Source organism: Macrotis lagotis, chromosome 1 (genome assembly GCF_037893015.1).
Source record: "Macrotis lagotis isolate mMagLag1 chromosome 1, bilby.v1.9.chrom.fasta, whole genome shotgun sequence".
NCBI classification, from domain to species: domain Eukaryota; kingdom Metazoa; phylum Chordata; class Mammalia; order Peramelemorphia; family Peramelidae; genus Macrotis; species Macrotis lagotis.
Window position 1 is genome coordinate 431883926 of NC_133658.1, and position 27372 is coordinate 431911297.

Here is a 27372-nt window from a genome sequence, read left to right on the forward strand (position 1 = left end):
TTGTGTTTTCCTGTTCTGCTCACTTCACTTTGCATCAGTTTATATCAGTCTTTCTGGGTTTTTCTAAACTTTTATCCTAATCATCATTTTTATTACAGAACAAAAAAGTATTCTATCACAATCATATACAACTTGTACAGCCATTTGCCAAATGACGGGCAACCCCTTAGATTTCCATTTCTTTGCCACCACAAAAAAAGCAACTATAAATATTTTTTCTACTTATAAGTCTTTTTGCTTTTTCTTTCATTTTTTGGAATATAGACTTAGTAGTGCTCAAATGTTAAGTAGTTTTATAGGTAAGCTTTTATTGGGAAGACTTTTACCTGATCTTCATTACTGATAAATAACTACTTATCACTTTAAGAAAGGCTCCAGTAACTCAAAAATCTTTAAATGAAATTAGAAAAAGCAAAATGCATATACACACAAAAAAGGGTTCCATTTATTCCTGTGATGTGCAGTGTTTTTAAGGGGGAAGTTCGCCACCATGGGGAGGGGAGAGGGAAAGGAGAGTGGTAGAAAAATGTGGAACTCATAAATTTGTGAATGGATGAAAGTTGGAAAATTACCATTGCATATATAGTAAAAAATAAAATTTCAATTAAAAAAAATTGACTTGTAGGGGCGGCTAGGTGGCGCAGTGGATAAAGCACCGGCCCTGGAGTCAGGAGTACCTGGGTTCAAATCCAATCTCAGACACTTAATAATTACCTAGCTGTGTGGCCTTGGGCAAGCCACTTAACCCCATTTGCCTTGAAAAAGAAAAAAAACCTAAAAAAAATTCACTTGTAAATCAATCCATTCCCTGAAAGTTTTTCTTAGATAAATTACTGATAACTTGCTCAAGTTCCTTTTCTAAGATAGAATAATACTATCAATTTGGGCAACTGATTTTTCTTTGTAAATTTTCATCCATTTCATTTAGATTGTCAGTTTTATTGGCATATAACTGGATGAAATAACTCCTAATAATTGCTTTAATTTCATCTTCATTTGTGAAGCACTTATGTTTTTTATTTTTGAGACCAGCAATTTAATTTTTCCTGTTTTTTTAAAAATTAAATTAACCAATGGTTTATACTTTTTTTTCTGTTTTCAAAAAACCAGTTCCTAATTTTATTAGATTTATTTTTTTATTTTCAACTTTGTTAATCTTTTCTCTGATTTTCAGGATTTCCATTTTGGTGCTTAGCTGGGGATTTTTAATTTGTTCTTTTTTCCAGTTTTGTTAGTTTCATGTCCAGTTGATTGATCTCTTTGACTGTCTGTCTGTCTGTCTGTCTCTCTCTCTCTGATATAGGGATTTAGAAATATAAATTTTCCCCTATGCACTGTTTTGACTACATCTCACAAATTCTGGTACCTTGTCTCATTGTTCTCATGATCTTTAATAAATTCACTGACTAATCATTAATTATTAGAGAAATGCAAGTTAAAGCTTCTCTGAGGTACCACCTCACACCTCTCAGATTGGCCAATATCATCAGAAAGGATAATGATCGTTGTTGGAAGAGTTGTGGGAAATCTGGGGCACTATTACACTGTTGGTGGAGCTGTGAAATCATCCAACCTTTATGGAGAGAAATTTGGAACTACACCCAAAGGGCAACAAAAATGAGAATACCCTTTGACCCAGCAATACCACTACTGGGTCTATACCCTGAAGAGATGATGAAAAAGGGTAAAAACATCACTTGTGAATAGGGCGGACAAGAAGGGATCAAGTCTGGGGATCTCTCTGATAAAACTCATCAGCTAAGGACTCTAACTAAACTTTCAAGAGACAGAACCCACAAAGGGACCCAGTGAGGCAGTTCTCCTATTCAAGGTAACCTGGAAAAGAGCAGAAAGGCTCTGCTCCCCGGGGGTCGGAGGGGCAGCAGGCCAGAGGGGTGGCCAGCCAGAGCGAAAGAACTTAAGCCTCCTGGAGGCAGCACCAGGGCGCTGGGAGCGGAGGCTCACAGAAGCGGGGGAGTCTCCTGAGCTACACCCCGAGGAGCACTGGGCACAAAGTGGGGTAACAGTGGGGGACCTCCGCCAGAGTGAGCACGAGGAGCCCAGCCCTCAGGGCACACAGGGACCAGCTTGGTCTTTCTGCAGCCCAGACCCGGAAACAGAAGCAGGCGGAGCTGGTAAGCAGGAGCCTCCAGGGCATGAGCCCATTGAGCTGAGGGAGGGGAGTGAAGAGAAATTGCTAGCTTGGTCCTCTGCCCCTGGAACAGGACTCTGGGGCTCTGACCACATTCAGATCCTGATCGAAGTCTAGGCCCCCCAATAGAACAACAGGGCCCCCCCCACCTTGGCTCCGTGGCACAGCGGGGCGCTTATGGTCATTCACAGACCAGGAGGGAGAACAGAGTCTCACACACTTGAGACCCTTGTGGGAGTGCCCCAAAAGATCAGGAAGCACCCCAAAATCAGGCCCAGGCTGGGGAAATGAGCAAGCAGAGAAACAAAAGGAAGACTATTGAGAAATATTTTGCAAATGAGCCCAAGAAGGATCAAAATACTCAGTCTGAAGATGAGAAAGCACAAGCTCCTGCATCTAAAGACTCCAAAAAAAAAAACAGAAATTGGGCTCAGGCTATGATAGAGCTCAAAAAAGACTTTGAAAATCAAATGAGGGAGTTGGAAGAAAAACTGGGAAAAGAAAGGAGAGAGATGCAGGAAAAACATGAAAATTAAGTCAGCAGCCTAGTCAAGGAAATCCAAAAAAATGCTGAAGAAGATAGCATGCTAAAAACCACAAAAGGATAAAACAGTTCAAAAACTTATGGAGAAGAATGCTTTAAAAAGCAGAATGGGCCAGATGGAAAAAGAGAAAAGAAAACTCTGAGAAGAACAAATCCTTCAGACAAAGAATAGAATTCAGGGAGATTGATGAATTTACCAGAAATCAGGAATCAATACTTCAAAACCAAAAAAAATGAAAAATTAGAAGAAAATGTGAAATATCTCATTGAAAAAACAACTGATATGGAAAACAGACTTAGGAAAGATTATTGGCATACCTGAAAGTCATGATCAGGAAAAGAGCCTTGACATCATTTTCAAAGAATTACTACAGGAAAATTGCCCTGATATTCTAGCAGCAGAGGGCAAAATAGAAATGGAGAGAATCCACCAATTCCCTCCCCCCCCAGAAATAGATCCCAAAAAACCAACCCCTAGGAATATTATAGCCAAGTTCCAGAACTCCCAAGTCAAAGAGAAAATATTACAAGCAGCCAGAAGGACACAGTTCAAATATCGTGGAGCTGCAGTCGGGATCACACAGGACTTAGCAGCAACTACATTGGAAGCTCATAGGGCTTGGAATACAATATACCAGAAGGCAAAAGAGCTTAGAATGCAACCGAGAATCAACTACCCAGCAAGGCTGAATGTCCTCTTCCAGTGAAAAAAGATGAACTTTCAATGAACCAGGGGAATTTCAAATGTTCCTTTTGGAATGGCCAGAGCTGAACAGAAGGTTTGATCTTCAGATACAGGACTCAGGTGAAGCATGGAGATTGGAGGAGAAGGGGAAAATATGAGGGACTTAATGATGATGAACTGCATGTATTCCTGCATAGAAAAATGACACTGATAATACTCATATGAACCTTCTCAGTTAATAGAGCAGGTAGAGAGAGCTTTTATAGTTGAAGCACAGGGGAAAGCTGAATTCGAATATAAAATATGGTATAAAAATGGAGTCAATAGAAAAAAAAGGGAAATGGAATGGGAGAAAGAAAAAAGGAGAGGGGGAATAGTCCAAGATATTTCACATAAGATTTTTTTTTATTACAATGAGCTATTGTAATGATATGGAAGGGGGGAGGCAAGGGGGAATGAGGGAACCTTTGCTCTCATCGGAGATGGCTAGGAGAGGAAACAGCAAATATACTCAATGGGGTATAGACATCTGGAGTAAGAAGGAGGGGGGAGCAGGGGGAAGGGGTGGGGATGTGAATAAAGGAGGAGAGGATGGACCATGGGGTGAGACTGGTCAGATATAACACATTTTCTTTCTTACTTCTTGCAAGGGGCTGGGATTGGATGGCCTGCCCAGGACCATAAGGCCTTGTGGATTCTGGGCCTAAGGGGTGGTATGGGGGCTCAGGGCTTCTTGGCCCCAGGACCAGGGATCTGTCTGCTGTGCCACTCAGCTACCCTACAGCAGAGTCAGAGTGAAAGGAGAGAGAAAATATAGTACATGGTAGTGGAGAAATAAGAAAGGAGGGAGTTGCGATCAGCAATGGCAACGGTGGAAAAATATGGAAGTAACTTTTGTGATGGACTTATCATAAAGAATGAGATCCACTCATGACAGAGTTGTTGGTGTTGGAACAAAGACTCAAGCACATTTTTTGTTATTATTTGGGGGAGGGTGCAGGGCAAGTGGGGCTGGGTGGCCTGCCTGGGGCCACATAGCAGGGTGATCTTTGGGTGTCTGGGGCTGGATTTGGACCCAGGTGCTCCTGGCTCAAGGGCCAATGCTCTGTCTGCCACCCAGCCACCCCTACTATTATTACTATTTTATTTTATTTTGGGTCTTTTTTTCTTTTTTTTTTGGTTTTTGCAGAGCAGTGGGGATCAGGTGGTTTGCATGTCACACGGCTGGGTGATTGTTGGGTTTACAAGGTTGGATATGGACTCGGGTGCTTGTAGCTCCAGGGCTGGTGCTTCGTCCATTGCACCACCTGGCCATACCTACAATTATTACTATTATTTTTTTATTTTAATTTTTTCCTCTCCCCTTTACTTTTTTCGCCAAAGCAAGTCTATCTATATTCATGGGGGAGAAGGGGCATTTTGTTTACTTGTAAACAAGAATATTTTATTAATGTAAAAGAAACATTTGTACAAAATGAGAATAAAAAAATAAATTTAAAAAAAGTGAAAAAAGTCACTTGTACAAAAATATTTATAGCAGCCCTGTTTGTGGTGGCAAAGAATTGGAAATCAAGTAAATGTCCTTCAATTGGGGAATGGCTTAGCAAACTGTGGTATATGTATGTCATGGAATACTACTGTTCTATTAGAAACCAGGAGGGACGGGAATTCAGGGAAACCTGGAGGATTTGCATGAACTGATGCTGAATGAGATGAGCAGAACCAGAAAAACACTGTACACCCTAACAGCAAGATGGGAGTGATGATCAACCTTGAAGGACTTGATCATTCCATCAGTGCAACAATCAGGAACAATATTGGGCTGTCTGCAAAGGAGAATGCCATCTGTATCCAGATAAGGAGCTGTGGAGTTTGAACAAAGTTCAAGGACTATTCCCTTTAATTTAGGGAAAAAAAAAACAGATATCTTATTGCCTGATCTTGTTATCTCTTAGACTTTTTGTATCTTCCTTAAGGATATGATTTCTCTCTCATCACACCCAATTTGGATCAATTTGTACATTGATCCATGTTGTAACATGGAAACAAAGTAAAGATTGACAGATTGCTTTCCGTGAGGGAGGGGGGGGGGTTTGTAAATAAAACTCAAATAATATCTTTAATTTAAAAAAAAGAAAATCAGAAAAAAATGGAAAAAAATGGAAAAATAACCTTTATTTAGCATAGAAAACAATACATGAGTTTATGGGATTTACTATCCTGATTTTTCCTAAAAACTTCTCCAACAGAAACTGTAACTCTACTAAAGCTTTCCAAACATATGTTCCAACAGGAAATAGCTATTTATGGTTCGGCAATGACTGTGACATAAAGACTATTTCAGAGTAAAATTCATTTACTTACAACTGGAGTGAAAATCTTGCCCATATTAATCTTTGATCTACTTTCAGTAGAATGGGGGGGGGGGGGGGGGCTGTACAAAGTCACCAGCCTCACTTTATCCTCCAGCATCATCTGGGTCCAGTGGCCAAATGTGAACTGGGATGAATGGCAATAGTCCAGGATGTGAAGCAATCAGGGTTAAGTGACTTGTCTAAGGTCACACAGCTACTAAGTGTCAAGTGATTAAGGCTGTATTCCAACTTGGGTCCTCTTGACTCCAAGGTCAGTGCTTTTTCCACTGTGCTACCTAACTGCCCTAAAGCTACCATTACAGTTGAGAAAAAGGTATTCTCCTATTTCCATTCAATTTTCTCCAGAAGTCTATTGTATCTAATTTTTCTAAAATTCTACTCGTTTCCTTAACTTCCTTCTTTCTTTTTTATTTTATGGTTAGATTTATTTACCTCTGAAGGGGGAAAGTTGAGGACTCTCACTAGTATATGATTAATAAGAAAATATGTTAAACATGATTGTACATGTACAAGCTATATAAGATCTTGTTGCCCATGGGAAGAAAGGAGGAAGGGAAGGGAGAATGGTAGAAAAATATGGAACTCAAAAGCTTACAAAAGAATAAATGCTGAAAATTATCTTTACATGTAATTGTTAAAAATAACATTTAAAAAAGAATTTGGATGCTACACAGTTTAGTACAAATATGTTAAGTATTGATTTTATTTCCTTTTAGCAAGATGTAGTTTTCCTGCTTATCTCCTTTAAGTAGGTCTATATTTAATTTTGCTTTTTCTGAGATGATTGTTATCCTTGCCTTTTTTTCCTTCAGTTAAAGTATAGCAGATTCTGCTCTAATCCCTCCCATTAACTCCATGGGTACATTTCAAATATGTTTTTTTATAAACCTATTATTTATATTCTGATTTCTAATCCATTCCACCAAACACTTCCATTTTATGAGTGTGTTCATTCCATTTACATTCAAAGTTACTTACTGTGCATTTCCCTCCATCCTATTTCCTTATCTTTATCCTCTCTTTTTATTGTTTCTCCCAGAATTCAGGTAAACATAGAAAGTTACAGAGAGGGGTGGCTAGGTGGCACAGTGGATAGAGTACTGGCCCTCAAGTCAGGAGTACCTAAGTTCAAATCCAGCCTCAGACATAATAATTACCTAGCTGTGTGGCCTTGGGCAAGCCACTTAACCCCACTGCCTTGCAAAAACTTAAAAAAAAAAAGTTACAGAGAAAAGAAGAGGCCTGATAACAGAGAATATAATGGAGCTCTATCATTGAGGACCTGAAACCATCACAGCCCCTACTTGTCAGGACAGGAGGGCAGGGAGGCAGGATCAGCTCATGGGAATACAATGGAATATAAAGCCAACATAACACTTGGGATGGAGGTAAGGATATTGAGGGAATCAAGGCAGGCTGGAAAACATGACCTTCAACCATGCACTGGGACTTGTTAAGAACACCACAGGAAAGGAATCAGGCCCCAAACAGGTATCTTGAAAGATTAGCAAGATCCTAATCCCCAGTGAATCACTACAAGACAAAATAGAAACCAGGGTTTGAGATAGAAACTGGAAGCCAATAACAGCCACCCTATCCAGATAAGCAGCAGCACTTTATTATTGTTGGGCTAATGAAACTAAAAAGCAGACAAGACTACAGAAGACCCGAGGGGACTAGTCCGAGAATTGAATCTGAAAATGAGTAAACAAAAGAAAACATGAAACACAAATCCAGAAGAACTATAGACTTAAAAAGGCCCAAGAGAAAAACCTGAAAGAGTAAATATAAGCAAGGCTACAAAGGGGGGGGGGGGGGGGGGCCTTGCCCAATAAAGACAACTAATGTACCTAAAAGAAGAGATGAAAAAGTGGAAATGAGGGGAGAGGAACAGAGAATACAATGGAACTTTTATTCAGCATTTACTATGTGCCAAGGCTGTGCTAAGCAAACAAGACAGTGCCAGCTCCCTAAAGGGAAAAGACAACAGATAAAAAGGAACTGAAGTGAAGTAGGGAAGTATCAGAATAGGGAAAATAAGGAAGCAGAGAACTAGAGAATGAGTAAAATCAGAAAGGAAGGAAAAATGAACCAATGGCTCCTTGTTAACTTAGGAATTGATCAATCAGTTAAACTGAACTAAAGAAAGCAACTGCTGAAAAGGTCAAGTCCAAAGAATAAGTGGAGTTGTTAACACCTCAGGATAGATGGTAGAAATCAACGTATACCATGGAAACAATGTAAAGACTAACAGACTGCCTTCTGTGGGGAGTGGGGAGGTGGGAAGCAAGATTAGGGAAAAAATTGTAAAAATAAATAAAATCTTTCTTTTATTAATAAAATATTTTATTAATAAAAATAATAAATAATGTGTAATAAAAATAACAAAATCTTTTATTAATTAAAAAAAGCATCTCTGAGGTACCACCCTCATACCTCTCAGACTGGCAATATGACCAGAAAGGACAATGATCAATGTTGGAAGGGATGTGGGTAATCCAGTGGAGCTGTTAACTCGTCCAACCTTTCTGGAGAGCAATTTGGAATTACTCTCAAAGGGCAACAAAAATGTGCATACCCTTTGATCCAGCAATACCACTACCGGGCCTATACCCTGAATAGATCAGGAGAAAGGGTAAAAACACCATTTGTGCAAAAATATTCATAGCAGTTCTGTTTATGGTGACAAAGAATTGGAAATTGAATGAATATCCATCAATTGGGGAATGGCTAAACAAATTGTGGTATATGTACATTACGGAACACTATTGTGCTATTAGAAACCAGGAGGAATGGAAATTCAGAGAAGCCTAGAAGGATTTTTATGAAATGATACTAAGCAAGATGAGCAGAACCAAGAAAAACACTGTAAACCCTAATAGCAACATGGGGGGGGGGGGGTGATGATCAATCTTAATAGACTTGCTCATTCCATTAGTGCAACAATCAAAAAGAATTTGGGGGTATCAGCAATAGAGAATACCATCTGTATCCAAAGAAAGAACTGTGGAGGTTACACAAAGACCAAAGACTATTACCTTTAATTTTAAAAAACATTATCTTATGTAATTTTGCTATCTCTTATATTTTATTTTTTCCTATAGGATATGATTTCTCTCTCAACACATGCAAAGGAATTAGATTATAATTCTGACCCTAAAGAGTAACAAAGAAATAACCTAGTCTCCTATCAGAATTGTTCTAAGGATCAAATACAATAATATATATAAGGAGCTTTGTGAGTCTTAAAATACTATATATAAATATCATCTTTGCTATTATTATTATTATTGTTACTACTACTACTACTACTACTACTACTACTACTATACAATTGAGCCTATGATCAGAGGTGACTGATGAACACAAAGTTTTTAATAATTCTTTTCCATGTTTACCAATCTGTCATGTTCATATTTTTAAGACTTTACTGATGCAGTGTGGCTGTGAGTCTTAAAGTCATAAAGCATGGAGGATGGAAGGAGGGAAAGTTGTTATGGTTATTTCCTGGAATCCTAACTTCTTATTCTCTTAACTCAGATGGAGATAATAATTTCTATAATATCTAACTTCACAGGATTGCTGTGGAAATCAAATGAGGTAATGCATATAAAATGCCTACTAAACTTTAAAGTATCATACAAACTTAAGCTATTATTATTATTATTATTAATTCTTATTAACAAAAATAACCCCTAGACCACCTAAAAAACATGACTGTTTAGAATGCTTATGCAACCAGATGAATCTAAACTATTGTCTTTGGCTTGACTTACACATTTGGCATGGTCACCATAGTTACTGAATAGTAACTGCTTTGATATTTCAAAAAAATCCACAATTTTGTCTATATTGGTCCTATCGCCACAGATGAAGATCTCAATCCCTCCATGCCTAAGACTTTTCCCCCCCTAACCTTCTGTACCAAAGCCTTTCATCACTTAGTGATCAGCTTTCTGACATGGAACTTCAAATAGCCAGTCTGGTCCCTCTGCAACAAGGCAATGTTTTTATAACTTCCTAATTGATTTGCTTTCCTATGAACCACAGTGACTATCACATTGTTATCCTTCTAAGTCTTTCATGGACTTCTATCTCCACTCTTTACCTCTTTAAATCACTGAAAAAGACTGAGGCCATGTGCCAAGAGTTCCCTCTTCTCTGCCCTATATTTCCTATCACTCAGATGTGTTACCCTGCTATTTCTTCCTTCGGTGTTGTCTCACACAAAGAGGTAGCCCTCACTTTCCAAGACAAATCCTTGTAAAAAGAACCTATAACCACATTCCATCACATCTTCTCCAGTAGTTCGTCTCCTCTGGAGGTCCAATTCTCTACTCTAACATAGCCTTAATCCTAATAAAGGCCGATGTCTCCAAGATTATTACAATAGCCAATTGGATGGTCTCCCAGCCATTATGTCTCTCCACTCCAGTTCATTTACCAAAAAGCTGTCAAATTGACTGTCACTAGCACCCTTTAATAAAATCAGTGGTTCTTGATTACTTTCAGGATCAAATATAAAATGTTCTATCTTTTGAAGCCCTACATGACTTGGACTCCTCTTACATTTCCATTCTTCTTATTTCTTATTCATCTCCATATACTCAATAATCTAATACCTCTGGATTCCTTTCTGTTCCTTGAACACGCCATTCCATCTTGTGATTCCATGCATTTTTAGTAGCTGTCTCCCATGCCTGAAATTCTCTCCCTCATCATCCCACCATGGTCTTCATGACTTCTACCTTTAGCAAAAAGTCGATCCCAATTCCCCTGTGATTATCTCCAATTTATTATATGTGTATATGTGATGGGGACCTGGCTGAATGAAAGGATGATCGTTGCACTGGACAAAAACAGGCTGCTCAAAATGGAGGATATTTAGGACACAGACACACAAATGAAATCTAGTTGGTCCACAATTGTTTAATATTGTCTTCTCTGTTAGACTAGGTGCTCCTGGAAATAAGACCCAGTTTTTGTTTTTTTCTTTTTAAGCCCTTAGCATAGCACCTGGAACACTTTAACACTTAAATCTGTTGAATGAACTTTCTCACCAATATTCAGTCTCTCCCAATCTACCAGATGCTTCTTCCATCCTGACCAGGAAACATTGGAACCACCTCAACCTTCCATTCTCACTCCATCAAGTCCAGTCTATCTGCAAGCTCTCTGAGAGCCAACCACTACCAGCACCTCCACATCCTCCTCTATCATTCTCCTCAGCACTCTCGCCAAAGTACTGAACAATATTCTGTAGATTTTCAGGATTCTATTTCTTTTTTGATTCTCCTCCTCTTGCCCCATTATTCTTTCTCACTCCCCTTTATGGAATACTCCTCCAAGTCACTCCAGCTAATCACAGATGTTCCCTTCAGTTCCATTCTGGTCCTTCTTCTCTTTACTTCTATACTATTTTGCTTGATGTTTGATCTCATCATTTCCCACGGATTCAATTATGACCTCTTTTGATTTAATTAATTTAAATGCTCATAGTTAAATTTTCAGACCTACACAACCAGCCCTATCATCCCCCCCTACCCCCACCTTTCAGTTTCATTCAGCAACTTATCCCTCCCCATCCTCAGGCACCCAACCTCAGTGACATACTCATCTCCTTCCTTGAAATGACTCCAGGTACACTGGCCTTCTTGCTGTTCCTCTCACATGTCTTTTCATCAGTTGACTCAAGGTCCTTCCCATGGTGTCTCCCATGCCTGTCACATTCTCCTGCCTTACTTCCAATTCAGCTCTGATCCCATCTTTTGGGTCTTTCCTTGGATCCCCAACAGTTAATATCTTCCCACTAAGACTAATTTCCATTTAAATTTGAGATTTATGTACATGATTCTCACCCATAAGAATGTCAGTTCCTTGAGAGCAAGGTATAGCTTGTACTAGCTCTTTAAAAAAATGCACCTTGATTGACCAGTTGCCTGTTGTTAGGCCAACACCAGGCTGTCAGGGTCACTTACAAAATGAAGAGCTTGAATTAAATGACACCTCTAGGATTACAGGATGATATTCTTGCTCTTTGTTGGTAGTTAAGAACAACCATCACCAGTTTAGGATCATATAGCTCTAGTGTGGGAAGAGACTGTAGAGGTCCTCTGGTCCATCCCTTCATTCTCTAGATAAGGAACAAAAGTCTAGAGAGGTTAACTTGCCCATGGTACTAAATAGCTGAGTTGGGATTTGACCTAATCCAACTCACTGCTGTAATTCCCTGATTCTACATCTAGAATCCTATTAAACAAAAATATGAAACAAAAAAATCTATACATTTTGAATTACGTGTGTGTGGTGTATGTATGTATGTAAATAACTGAAAGCATTTTAAGGCACAGATCCACTAAATAATCCTTGGTAGTTGCTTTATATTGTTCCAAATACAAAAGAAAAGCTTCCCCAACATGCCAATGGCCCTCCACAACTAGGGTTTCAAAAGTTAGTTTTCCAGTTTTAATATTCTCCCCTTACCACCCTTAGGAGGAACATACTAGCTCCTTATGTGCCTCCTCCTCAGCTCCACCTCTCAAATTCTTATCTCCCATTAAGGTTCTGCTCAAGTACTACCTTCTTTTTCCATGATACTTTCATACTGTTAGTATTCCTCCTCAAATTACTTCATAGTTATTTCTCTATTTACATATACCAACACTGGGTGAAAAGATCTAGCAGAATCCCCCTTCTCCCACCCCAGCATGTTAGGCAAATCCCTGGTAGAAGATTTACTGGAGGATACTGCCAGGAGGTACACAGGATAAAGAGGTGTGGGTAAGACTCCAGTCTAGACAGCTGGGGGGAGAAGTACTCATTACAATGATTTCCCAGATCTCATCAATTATCTCTTGAGGGTCAAATGTTGGTTAAATGGTTGAACTTTTTATCCTGACTTGTGATTTCACTGGTAAAGGGAATTCTCCAGTGAGGAAACTCCTTCTCTAAGAACAGATTGGTAGCTTCTCTGAAACCTGTACTATTAGAAAGTGGCCTAGAGAAGGGTCAGCAAACTGCAGCAGGATTCAATGGTTTTACATGATTAAATGGTTGGGAGGAAAATCTTTTTTAAAAGAATACTATTTCATGACATGAAAATTGTATGAAATTTCATAAACAATATGTGAATGATGAGAATCTACATATTGTCTATCAATTCTTTGGGGCTAACTACAACAGATATGAGATTATACCTGGCACTCTCATTTCATTATACTTATTGTTCTTCATCATACTGCAGACTATAGTGATAGTTATAACTCTTGCCGCAAGTATTGCTTATTTGTTATTAACAGTACATACCTATCATGTCAAAACAAGAAAAATGGATTGTAAAAGTTGCACTGTACTTTCCTGTTACAGAATTAAATGACAAAGTATTGTTTTTATTACACAATGACTGATTCTATAGCTATGCTAAAAGAATACATCACCAGATTAAGCACATCACATTAGCAACTCATGGAAATTCAGTTATCAGAAAAATTAGAAAATTTAAAAGGGAATATCTCATCACAATCGAATTTCTTGACAAAGAAAAAATGAAAACGAGGCTACAACTAAAGTAGGTTTCTGAGTAGACTTTATTAGTCATGCAAGGAAAATTTGAATTAATGAGTTAAATTGTGTTTGACTGCAACAACTGAAGAAATAAGTCTTAAACTTATTTAAGACTATACATGCTTTGTGCTTCAATTAAAATCATAAACTCATGGATTATCAATTTGCGGTAGTACCTAATCTGTGTGAAAAGACATTTTCAAAAATGAAATGAGCAAAATCCCATTACAGATCAACAATAAATAGGGCATTCACAATCAATTTTATGATAGGGAATACTAACTTTGAACCTCAATTAAGGCAAATGTCCTACATTCCTCCCCTCCAAAAAAATATCTTTTCATTAGGAAAAAATATTATTTTTATTATTATTAAAATTTTAATTTCAGAAATAAAAAATTTGTGGAAATTTGCTCTCTTCCTAAGTACCTACATAATATCTTTGATTTTGTCTCTTGGGCTACAAAACATTTATACTATCTGATCCTTTACAGAAAAGTATACCAATCCCTGGCCTAGAGCATTGGCCAATCCCTAGGTTATGTAACTTTCCCAAGGCCACACAGTCAGGATGTGACAGAAGCAGGACTTGAACTCAAAATTGTCTTGGCTAAAAGGCTGGTTTTCCATCCTCTAGCCAAATTGTTGCTAATAAGAGCAGCAAGTATTTGCTATTTTAAGTTTTGCAAAATGTTTCATATCTCTGTTATCTCACCAATCCTCACTGAGTAGTTGAACTACACAAATGATAGGTATTATAACACCACTGGTTAATTCTTGTCCTTCATTACCAAAGATCAAAATGACATCACTATGTTTGAGACAAATTACAGTGTGTCCCATAGTGGCTGATCAGACCAATACAAACTCAGAATGCTCTATCACAGGTCTATGTGAGCCCCCAGGTGGGTACTCTAAACTTACGCACGTCTCATTTCCTTTGAACTGCTTTAATTCTACTTTCTCATAGCAAGGGCACATCATGCTGGGTGGTCCTGTGCAAGTGTCTCCTATACTGTACAATCAATTCTGAAGTTCTTCAATGAGACCTTTAGAGTGTCTCAGTACATTTCTTCTGACTCCCTTGTGGAGTGCTTGCCTTGTGGGAGTTCTCCATACACTATAACACTATATACACTATAACAATCAGGTCAGCTAGGTGGTACAGTGGATAGAGCACTGGCCTTGGAGTCAGGGAAATAGGAATACAAATCCAGCCTCAGACACTTGTTGTGTCTGTTGTGTAACCTTGGGCAAGTCACTTAACCCCTGAATGCCCCACACTCAGGGCCATCTCCAGTTGTCCTGATTCATATCCAGTCCCTGGATTAAGATAGTTCTGGAGGAGAAAGTGAGGCAGATGACTCAGCACAGCAACCCCTCACTCAAATTCTATTCATGTTTGTCATAGTATTAGCTCCCTGCTGTCAAGGTCTTCTTGAGAACAAAGGACAAACTTCATCAGTTTAACAATCGTTTTCACATCTGGATATTACACAAGTTTTCTGTAATGTCTCACATCTCAAAACCGCATGTTCTGGGAAGGATTCATTCAAATTATTAACTCGTTCACTATAATGATACTTTCTTCTAAATAATCTCATAGAACTTGGAATCTCAGTATAAAAGCTTAAGTCACTCCCATGCAGAGGGAAAAAAATTCCATACACTGAACACCATGAAAAACAAAAGACAAACTAAAAGAAAAATCATTTTTTAAATGATTTTTAAAGTTTCACAAAGTTTCTTCCTATTCTTTATCTAATCTGTTTCCCAATTCCTAATGCCTTTTCCTATCCATGAATATTTATATTTGAGGAAAAAAAAATCTGAAATTTTAAGGCTTTTTTTTCTTCTGGACTTAACTCAGGTTCTAATTCTAATTCAAGATACCCTAATAAAATGGTACAGATCCTAATTCTGTCTATACCATTATCTGTGTGACCTTGAAAAAATTACAACTTCTCAGCTTCTTCTTTTGTTCAATAAAGGGAATTCAGACCATATGATCTCTAAAGATCCATTCAACTCTTAACATTACCTGCAACAGAAAATAGCTAAATCATGAATAAAAAAAGACTATAATCTTCCCAACAAAACCACTTTCACCATTTAAAACAATCCTGGTCACATAAAGTATTATCTCCAACATCTACTGACTGGATTGTTCTTGGTACATGTCCATTTTATGTGAAAAGAAGGCGAAAATCTATATTCTAATTCTATGGAGGTTAGTTGCATAAATATATATATATATATATGTACATCTATTAAAGACAAAAAGCTTTTTTCAAATATTCAAACAGTATAAACATCATATTTTTTAATGAATAATAATTCCAAGATGGTATTTCTTCACCTTGTTTGACCATAGTTAAGAAACATTTATGACTACAAAAAAAAGTTATCTATTACACTAGGTTTATACTTAGCATTTTTTCCTAAAACAAAGCATAATAGCCCTAAACTAGGTTGTTCTCAGATTCAAATTAAGAGTACTAAAAATTCTGGATGAGAAAAACATATAAATTCTATATTACCACAGGTAATATTATTAATCTGGTAAATGGAATATCAATAGAAAGCAAAATTCCACACTATTTCTACCTTTTTGACAATTATTCTTTCCAATTTTCTCCTTTTCTGTTTTAAATCCAGTTCTTGAAAACCAAAATTTTTCTTTTGTCTTGTTTATAATCCTTTTCGTCACCATTTAAAAAAATATTTTTCTAAGCTAAAGTGTAAAACAAAAGGACAGTCTAAAACAAAAGTATCTGTTCACTACAAAAAAGAAAAATACTTAAATAGATGTCTCTCAGGCCAACTGGCATCTAAATTCAAATACTAAGGACATGAGACATGATAAGATGTTCTAGCGAAACAAGCCAGACTACAGTGGTGACAGCAGAGTGATATCATAGATAAAGTTTCACCTAATTAGGTAAGTTCCATGGAAGAGAAAGTTTGACATTAACATTGTTCAATAACTATGTGCAACTAGGATTTAGGAATAAGAATGAAAGGCAAAAAAAAAATGAAACATTCTTTCATTTCCTTATGAAACTCTTCCAAAAATGATATGATGCTTTGTAAAAGAATCCTAGAAAAATGTCCATTTTTAAAAGACATTTTAAAACTTAATAGTAATTCAGCTATTTAAAATATTTTTTAAAGTTTTCAAAGCACTTTAGTTATCTCATCCAAGAATCATGATGGCCCTATGTGGCAGGGAAAAATGCGTCCAGAGAATTTAAATGTCTTGCCCCATGGTCAGTTATATAGATATAATGGATCAATGGCACAGCTGGAACCTCTATCTTTCTTACTCCAATTCTCCCCTCTCTCACCACTATATCATAAGTGTCTCTCAAAAAATAAAATGACCAAGTCTCAAAATTAAAATTTAAATATCTCTCAATCTATTCTCACTCTATGGGGCACTGTTCACCTACAGGATTATATTTCTACCAAGACTGTGGCTAAGTTTCAGGTACAAGCTGCTGACAGACACAATTAGTTCTGGGAACAGAGTCCACAAAAACAATAAACCCACACTGGATATATATGTAACTGCTTAAGTCTAACTCAGTTTATCTGAGCAAGTCAGATTAAAGACACTGAAATTTTACAACAAATTACAACACACTCTTCATCTGATATTGTTTGAAAAAAATTATAAGAAAAAATCTTCTTCAAACTTTATGAGAAGAGAATGAAGCCAGAGTATATTGTGAATTCATCCAGGGTTTTTCCATTAGAGAGCACAGACCTTTAAAAAAAAAATTTACTATTTATCATTAATTTAACAAATCATGGTGGATATTTATCATATAATCACAAGTTAATTATTCAGTGTCAGTCTAGTCAATTTTCTGCAAAAAAAAATTCCTTTAGAAGATAAGACAAAAATGGAACATTCATATTTTCTTGCACTTTTATCCTGTTCTAGAGAAGGAAATGGCAAAATAGCAAACTACTCCAGTATTTTTGCCAAGAAAACTCCAAAACGGGTTCCAAAGAGTTGGACAGAACTGAAAATGAATGAAATACAAATTGACCTCTTTAGAGACCTGATCCAGATGCTAGGCTCAGAGTGAAAATTCATGGCCAATCTGTAAGATTTACACTGAAAGTCAGGAAATATTAATCTAGTTCTGCCTAACTAACAAAATCTGTTGTGCTTGTGAAAAAGAGCATGGGACTTAGAGTCAGGTAAATGGCTTTCAAATCCCAATTATACAATTTACTACCTCTGTAATACTTGTTACTCTTTTCTCTTGAGATTTAATGTCTGCCACGGATCTATCCTGGAGTCTTTTTCTTTTTTACTGTTTTACTTGCTGATCTCATCAGCTCTCATGGATCTAATTATTATCTCTATGCAGATGATTCCCATAGCTTATATAACCAGCTCTAATCTCTCTCCTGAACTCCTGTCTTGAATCACAGACATTTTAGACATTTCAATTTGGAAGTCAAGCAAGTATTCCACACTCAACAAATTCAAAACTAATCATCTTCTTCCCTCATCCTCCCTTTCTTCCCAAATTCTCTATTTCTATGGGCACAAGTTCAAAACTTTGCAAAAAATTGTCATATTCAACTCTTTCACCCCACATAATCAAAGAGTGACTAAATCTTGTTATTTCTTTTTCCTACATCTCTCCACTCACATAATCCCAACCAAAATTGGGTTTATGTACACTGTTCCAAAAGCTTCTAAATGAACTCTTTTCCTCAATTCTTTCTCTGCCTTCTTCACCTGGCTGCCAAAAATGATTTTCCCAAGTCTCTTCTCTACTTTCTAACTCTTATCTTGTATGTAATGTTCTAGGTGTAAATTGTTTCCCAATGCATTTTAAGTTTCTTGGGGGGGAGAACTGTTTTGTTTTGTTTTGTTTTATACCTAGAAGCATAGTAAAGTGCCTGCATAAAGAGAGTACTTTAATGAATGCTTGTTGATTGATCTTCATTCTTCATAAGAGTGAGCCTATCTTTCCTTCCTTCAAATCACAGCCCAAACCAGGAAAAGCGAAATAATTTCAGTGCTACTATCTCCTACTAGCTTTTACAACAATACCATTAGGGGCTATCTGACAAGAATTTCAACAATAAAATTATATAATAGCAGCAGCACAAAAAAGTTTTTCAAAGTTTGCAAAGTCCTTTCTTTATATACCTCACTTCAGTTGAATGTTAAAGGAGCAGCTAGGTGGCACAGTGAATACAGCACTGACCCTGGAGTCAGGAGGACCTAAGTTCAAATTCAGTCTTAGATACTTAATAATTACCTAGTTGTATGACCTTGGGCAAGCCACTTAACCCCATTGCCCTGCAAAAATTAAAAAAACCACACACACAAAAGCTCAATCAAATGTTATAGTAACTCTATAAAGCAGAAAGTATAGAGATATTTTCCTTTTCTTTCTGATTCCAAGTCCAACATTCTTAAATACTCTGCTATGCTACAGAAAATGTTAGGTCCATAAAGGATTCTTAAACATTATCTAGCTAGTACTATATATATGTATACACACACACACACACACACACACACACACACACACACACACGAAGAATCAAGCCCAGAAAAAAATGCCATCCCCTAGATTAAAAAAATTGATAAACAGACAGTAGTAGTGTTAGACCAAAATCTAATGTCACCTGACTGACTTCTGGCTCTACCAATCCAAGGATCAACACAGATTATAAATCTCAGTAAAGGAAAACATTTTAGTTTGTTATGAATCCATTAAAATACATATTTGGACTCAATTCAGGTAAGTGTTCAGAATCAGAGAACCTCAAAAGGTACTTCTGAGACCATCTAGTCCTGCCTATACATACTCAACAAATTATCACCTAAGTCTTTTGTTTGAAGACCTTCAAAGCAGATGGAATGCACTCTTTCCAAAGGCAGTCCATTTGACTTTGGACTAACTCCATTTGTGAGTTCCCCCCGTTATTTCAAGTAAAATTGTCTCTACAATTTTCGTCCATGAAAGCACATTGCAAAACTTAAATTCATAAAAACATGAATTGTTAATGAGTTTTTGCACATATAAAAAAGCATTCATTTATAGCTTCTGCAAAGAGAAATAATCAGTCCATGATTTCAATAATTCAAGATCAAAACTCATTTAGATCTCTTTCTCCTAGATAGCTCTTCTTCATTTTCTACCATAAATCCTGACAAGACCTTTCTAATATGGGGGAGGGAGGAGAAATATTTCCATTTCGGAAGTTTTAGAACCTTTCAGAGGTGCTATGTCAATCTGTGATCCTTCATTGGACAGCTAGGTGGAGAAGTGGATAGAGCACTGGCTTTGGGAGTCAGGACAGGCATTTGAATGCAACCTCAAGACTTACTAGCTGTGTGACTTTGGGCAAGTCATTTAATCCTAACAGCTTCACAATCAAGGAAATCTCCAGTTGTCCTGATTCATATCTGGCCCCTAGGCTCAGATGGCTCTGGAGGAGAAAGTGAGGCGGGTGACGTAGCACATAACCTCCTCATTCAAATCCAATTCATGTGTTTGTCATGTCATCACCTCCCTGATGCTACAATCTTCCTTGAAAATGAAGGACAAGGGGCAGCTAGGTGGCGTAGTGGATAAAGCACTGGCCTTGGAGTCAGGAGTGTCTGGGTTCAAATCCAGTCTCAGACACTTAATAATTACCTAGCTGTGTGGCCTTGGGCAAGCCACTTAACCCCGTTTGCCTTGCAAAACCTAAACAAAAAAAAAAAAAATTAAAAAAAAGAAAATGAAGGACAGGTAGCAAGATACAGCAGGAAGAGCTAGAAAGAGAAATCCCATTCAAAGTAACCTCAGATAATATAAAATACTTGGGAGTCTATTTACCAAGACAGACTCAGAAACTTTTTGAAAACAATTATAAGACACTTCTCACACAAATTAAATCAGATTTAAATAGCTAGGCAAATATCAACTGTCCATGGATAGGTAGAGCTAATATAATAAAAATAACAATTCTACCAAAACTAAATTATCTGTTTGGTGACCTACCAATCAAAATTCCAAAAAAGTACTTTAATGAGTTAGAAAAAATTGTAAGTAAATTCATATGGAGAAATAAAAAGTCAAGAATTTCCAGGAGCTTAATGAAAAAAAGTGCAAAAGAAGATGGCTTAGCCCTACCTGATCTAAAATTATATTATAAAGCATCAGTCATCAAAACAGTTTGGTATTGGCTAAGAAACAGAGTCGTGGACCAGTGGAATAGACTAGGTGCTAAAGCAGGAGATGATTATAGTCATCTGCTGTTTGATAAACCCAAAGACTCCAGCCATTGGGATAAAAACTCCCTCTTTGATAAAAACTGCTGGGATAATTGGAAGTTAGTATGGAAGAAACTTAGATTAGACCAACACCTCACACCCTTTACCAAGATAAGATCCAAATGGTTACAGGATTTAGATATAAAAAACAATACTATAAGCAAATTAGAAGATCAAGGACTAGTTTACCTGTCAGATCTATGGAAAGGGAAGCAGTTTATGACTAAGGAAGAGTTGGAGAATATCACCAAAAACCAATTAGATGATTTCAATTACATTAAATTAAAAAGCTTTTGCACAGATAAAACCACTGTAACCAAGAACAAAAGAAATGTAGTAAATTGGGAAACAATCTTTACAACTAACAATTCAGACAAAGGACTCATTTCTAAAATGTACAGAGAACTGAGTCATATTTTTAAAACAAAAAGCCATTCCCCAATTGACAAATGGTCAAAGGATATGCAAAGGCAATTTACAGATGAGATCAAAGCAATCCATAGCCATATGAAAAAAATGCTCTAAATCATTAATTATTAGAGAAATGCAAATTAAAGCTTCTCTGAGGTACCACCTCACACCTCTCAGATTGGCCAATATGACCAGAAAGGATAATGATCATTGTTGGAAGGGTTGTCGGAAATCTGGGACACTATTACACTGTTGATGGAGCTGTGAACTCATCCAATCTTTCTGGAAAGCTATTTGGAACTATGCCCAAAGCCCAAAGGGCAACAAAAATGTGCATACCCTTTGACCCAGCAATACCACTACTGGGTCTATATCCTGAAGAGATGACGAAAAAGGGTAAAAAACATCACTTGTACAAAAATATTTATAGCAGCCCTGTTTGTGGTGGCAAAGAATTGGAAATCAAGTAAATGTCCTTCAATTTGAGAATGGCTTAGCAAACTGTGGTATATGTATGTCATGGAACACTATTGTTCTATTAGAAACCAGGAGGAATGGGAATTCAGGGAAGCCTGGATGGATTTGCATGAACTGATGCTGAGTGAGATGAGCAGAACCAGAAAATACTGTACACCCTATCAGCAACATGGGAGTGATGACCAACCTTGAAGGACTCAGTCATTCCATCAGTGCAACAATCGGGAACAATTTTGGGCTGTCTGCAAAGGAGAGTGCCATCTGTATCCAGATAAAGAGCCATGGAGTTTTCAAAGTTCAAGGACTATTCCCTTTAATTTAGAAAAAAAAATCTTATTGTCTGATCTTGTCACCTCTTAGACTTCTTGTCTCTTCCTTAAGGATGTGATTTCTCTCTCACAGTCAATTTGGATCAAGGTACAACATGGAAACAAAGTAAAGACTGACAGATTGCTTTCCTTGGGGGGGGGAAGTAAGATTGAGGAGAAAATTCTAAAACTCAAATAATACCTCTAATAAAAAAAACTATAAAAAAAAAGAAAATAAAGGATAAGCACCACCACCACGTGTCCAGCCCTCTATTTTTTCCAGTCTTACATTATTATGTCATTTTTCATAGGTAGATGTCATCATTGCAGCCTACTTGTATCCACCATGGGACACTGCCCTCTGAGTCACCCAGAATTCTTTTACTTCAGAGACTGTGATATTCCATGAATCATAGCCACAGTACTTTGTACCCTCAGAATGTATATGCCATAACACAGCATATCATATCAGCGAACTCTTGGCTATAAAAATGTTTCTTTTTCAGGAAGCAGCTTGGGAGCACTAAAAGAGCTTCACATATTTCCAAAAGCTAAAACTAATTCAAATAAAGGTCCAGTTCATCACTTAGCTGTAAGGCCTCACCAAAATATGTACATACATACATACAAACACACACACACAGAGATAGATACATATAGATATATATAAATACACACACCTCAATATACACTGACTAAAGACTTTGTCCATTCAACTACATATCACACGCTAGACAAAAAGGTATTCTTGGGGAGGCTAGGTGGTTCAGTGGATAGAGCACCGGCCCTGGAGTCAGGAGTACCTGAGTTCAAATTTGACCTCAGACACTTAATAATCTAGCTATGTGGCCTTGGGCAAGCCACTTAACCCCATTGCCTTGCAAAAACCTTTAAAAAAAAGTATTCTTTAATTTTTCTTTTCCAGACTGTTAGGCAAATCTCAACAGATCTCACTTAAGAAACTAGACATTCTTATATTTAATGAAATAATTTTAAAGTCATCTAAAAATATAAAAGTTTGGAAAATCTTACTATCTTCAGAGAATTCTTCCATTTGGGTTCAAGATCGCAAAAACTCATCTTCAGAATGAAAGATACTTTAAAGGCCATCTAGTTCAACCATCTCATTTTTTAAATAAGGAAACTAAGGTCCAGAGAGATTAAGTAACTTGCCAGGGGTCACAAAAGGTAAAGTTGCAGAGTCAGAATTCAAACTTAAGTCTTCAGACTCCAAAATTCATTTCTCTTTCTACTTCACCAGGATTCAGCAAACATTTTTGTTTTATGTCTCACTTGATTTCAATAATCACAGCGTCACTGAACAGTTTGTATGTCTATCAAGGAATCTTGTATAATCCTAAAACTAGCATGGCATTAATCATGAAAGAAATGCCAATTAAAACAACTTCATAACAAAAATAAGTCAACTTGGCATAAAATGAGAAAAAAGTAGGTCTAGGTAGAATTGGGGAAAATATGCATATTAATTCACCTCTAGTGAAGCTGTGAAATGACCCAACAACTATTCTGGAAAGTAATATGGAATTCTGCAACAAAAATTACAAAATTTTTCAAACCATTTGACCCTGTGATCTCACTAGGTTTATATTTGTACACCCAATAAGACTAAGAAAAGATCTTTCTGAACAAAAAAAATATTTAGAGTAGTGCTACTTATATTATTAGCAAAGGTTGGAAAGAAACCCTGTGTCCAACAAATGGCGCAGTGGTACATGAATTCGGTAAAATACTATGTGGAACAGAGAGACATATCAAGTAAATGCAGAGTAAAGAAAACAGAACCAAGAGAATAATGCATATATTGATTACATCTAATGAATACTGACATTTAAAGCAGCAAATTCAAATACAGGGGATTATATTGACAGAATCCTGTCAAAAAATTTAAAACACAGCCACAATACTATACCCATTTTGCTTAACTATTTGGGGGAAATAAAATGGTGATCTAGGGCAGGCATAATACAGTGGACAAAGTGCCAAACCTAGAATCAGGAAGACTCCTTCTTGAGTTAACATTTGGTCTGAGACAATTTAGGAGCTAAGCTGTGTGACTCTCAGCAAGCCACTTAACCCTGTTTGCCTTAGTTCCTCATCTGTGGGATAGTAAGAGCACTGGCCTTGGGAGTCAGGAAGACCAGAATTCAAATTCAGCCTCAGACATTTGACATTTACTAACTGGGTGACTTTGGGAAAGTCACTTAAACCTGATTGTCTTGAATCCAGGGCCATCTCCAATCATCCTGATTCACATTTGGCACTGGACCCAAGTGGTTCTGAAGGAAAAAATGAGACTGGTAACTTAGCACAGAACCCCCTCATTCAAATTCAATTCACATGCTTGTCTTGGTATCACACCTCCCTGATGTTGTGGTCTTCTTCAAAAATGGAAGGACAAACAGTATTATTAGGTTCTCATTTGTAAATGAGCTGGAGAAAGAAATGGCACACTACCTTGGAATCTTTACTAAAAAAAACCCTTTAGGGTCATAAAGATTCAAAAGAGTCAACACAACTAAAATGACTATGCAACAAATAGTAATCTGTGATTTTGGTTTATATATTTATATAAAATAAAATTTATGAATCAAATAAGCATATATATGGGAGATATTTGTAGGAAAACTTTTAGGAAGGCATTTTTATTCTACTTGTCCTACTGAGTCAAATATTTTTGAAATCAAATTGTACAATGGGGTTCTATTTTAAACAACCTTCAATTTGTGATTCTGAAAAGTAAACTGCTATTGAGAAACCTTTACAAAAATGATCCATCACATTCTAACATTTTAATCAAATATACCCTCAAACATATGTTGAATATTCATAAAGATTGGAGAAAAATTTGAGCAAGTAGGAATACATCAGTAGTTACCAATGTCCTTTCAATCATCTTTGTTGGGAGTAATAATATGGACCATATTTCAAAATTCTATTGCCTCTGAAATAGATTTCTTCCATGTGTTATTTGTCTTTTCTAGCTGCTTTTCCAGTCCATCTTCTTTGAGAGACATTTTATTTTGCTCCTATTCTACCATAGGTATTGCATCTAAATTTACTGGAGGTTCAAGGCAGTCACTGATTATGAAAATATTTTCTAGAAATGCTGACAAATCTGTTCCTTATCTTATTTTTGAAGTATTTATTTTCATTTTTTTTTCAATTCTGAGGTCCAAATTTTCTCCCTCCCTCCTGCCCATCTCTCCCCAATCCAACTGTATAGGGAAGCAATAGGATATCAATTATACATGTCAAAATCATGTACAATGTATCAGACAGAGCTTCTACTTTTGTCATCTTATTGTCTTCCTGAACTCATCAACTTATCAACTCGTCTTCCTCAACTCATAAATTTGGCTTAGTTTGGTCTTATATCCAGTTTTCAAGTGAGTATTTTTAATGCTTTATTATGGGACAAGTCTTTATTGTGGAACAAGTTTTACAAATGAGATTATATTCTAAACTGATGTTAAACTTAATTATCAAGTGTCTCTCTCTCTCTCTCTCTCTCTCTCTCTCTCTCAAAGAAACCTAGTATCTAGTGGTTAAAAACTAAATTTTGAGTTCTTAAGGCCTCCTCATTGTGGAGACTATTTTTATCAGTCAAACTTTCATAGACAATCAAGTTAGTCTATATCAAGATCTTTTCCTTTACCAATTTGCATTTTTCAGCACCAATAAATCTTTAACAGTTATGTGATAAAAATACACTAAACAAAATTTTCAAGGACTGGTCTGAGCGAAAGACAAGTTTTTATTTGCTTTTCTCCAGAGAAGTCTCACAAAGGTAGTGAAGATCAAGGAGCTGCCCCAAAATGACAGTCAAGCAAGATTATAATGGCCTAACATTATCCTCCCCTCTCTAACTCATTGGTTAGTCTTCAAAGTTACATTCTATTCAGGAAAATCTACCCTAGAAACAAAGAAAAGAATGAAAGCTTTTCATAAAGTATTACATCACGATCCAGATGGTGAGAATAACCTTCAGGATTACAACTATCTTATTGAAGTAATGTAACTTGTCTTGGAAACAAGGTCTAGGAACAATCTACTATCCTCCCAGTTAGTAGAAATATCCTTATCGAGAAAACAGGTGTTACAAATCTCATTTGGAATGCAAGGTCTTTCTTCTAAGAATAATGGTTTTCTAACTATTTCATAACCCTAAGAGGACTTCATTAGAAATATTGACCTAAGAAGGTTTTATTGGGAATATCCCACCCACTCAAGTAGTATATCTTTTTTCATTAGTAAATTTTCTCCCAATTCTGTGTTTATTTTTGCCTATGCGCTTAGAAGATAATGATTCAACTGATTCAACTGCACAAATGACTGGCTACCAGCACAGGATTTTAAGTCTTTTCTTAGGATTTTCCTAAACATTCTTGTCTTTTAAGATATTTAAGTTTAATTTTTTAAATATATTTTCAAATAATATCTCTTCTAGGGGGTGGCTAGGTGGCACAGTGAATAGAGCACCAGCCCTGGAGTCAGGAGTACCTGAGTTCAAATCCGACCTCAGACACTTAATAATTACCTAGCTGTGGCCTTAGGCAAGCCACTTAACCCCACTGCCTTGCAAAAACTAAAAAAAAAATCTCTTCTGCATTAGACAGTGGCATAAAAATATAACTGTCTCCAAGCTTTTTTTGTTTATGATTATCATGAGCATGCAAGACAAAAAGAGTATCACATGAAATGATGTTTCATTGCTTTTATGTGCACCAATGACACCAACTCTATTTGCTTCATTTGCCTCCCTAACATGAAGGAGAGCATCCTTCTACTTATTTACATCTTCCTTTTTTCTTCCAGTTCCTGTGGTAAATCAATAATGACTTGGCTGGGGCCGCTAGGTGGCACAATAGAGACCAGTCCTGGAAACAAGAGGACCTGAGTTCAAATCCAGCCTCAGACACTTAATAATTACCTAGCTGTGGGGCCTTGGGCAAGCCACTTAACCCCATTGCCTTGCAAAATACCTAAGAACAAAACAAAACAAAACAAAAACAATGACAGGGCTCAAATCAGGCTCATTTGCTGTGGGACCAAAATCTCACATTTACAGTAGTCTCAGAACAATGTGCTCAGCATGCTTTTCTTCCTTCTTAACCACTATAATCAACATTGAAGAATCAAAAAAAATGGTCACCAAGGACCTTTTTCAATCCCTCTTTTTTTCATGTGTTGCCAAAGTCAAAGAATTCACCCTACTAGAAATAAACCTATCAGATCTTAAGCTCTACTTACATAACCTTCAAGACCCTAGGGCTATCTCCATGCTACAATGAAGCTTAAAAGTGGATCTTTTACAGTGGAAAATCTGTAACATTTCCTACACTATCACAAGTTGTAATCTTAATATGCTGGATGGTAAAATTCACGTTTCTTCAATGTAGGAGAATTATACTACTACTCAGCCTTTTCTGAAAGGCTGGCAGCCCTGAACACTCCAATATTTTATATAGCATGTTTTGAATATATTTATGCTCCTATCAGTTAGAAGCACAAAAAATTCTACATGCAGGAAGAATTA

At 36.8% G+C, this 27372-nt stretch overlaps 1 protein-coding gene and 1 non-coding gene across 6 annotated transcripts in view; both read right to left on the reverse strand.

The window, feature by feature from the left end:
* Nucleotides 1–27372, reverse strand: part of PPP1R13B (protein phosphatase 1 regulatory subunit 13B) — a 122350-nt gene that overhangs the window by 84193 nt on the left and 10785 nt on the right. The window lies entirely within an intron of this gene.
* LOC141510785 (small nucleolar RNA U109) lies at nt 27228–27363 on the reverse strand. Its single transcript, XR_012475185.1, has one exon. It is a non-coding gene; the product is annotated as a small nucleolar RNA U109 (small nucleolar RNA).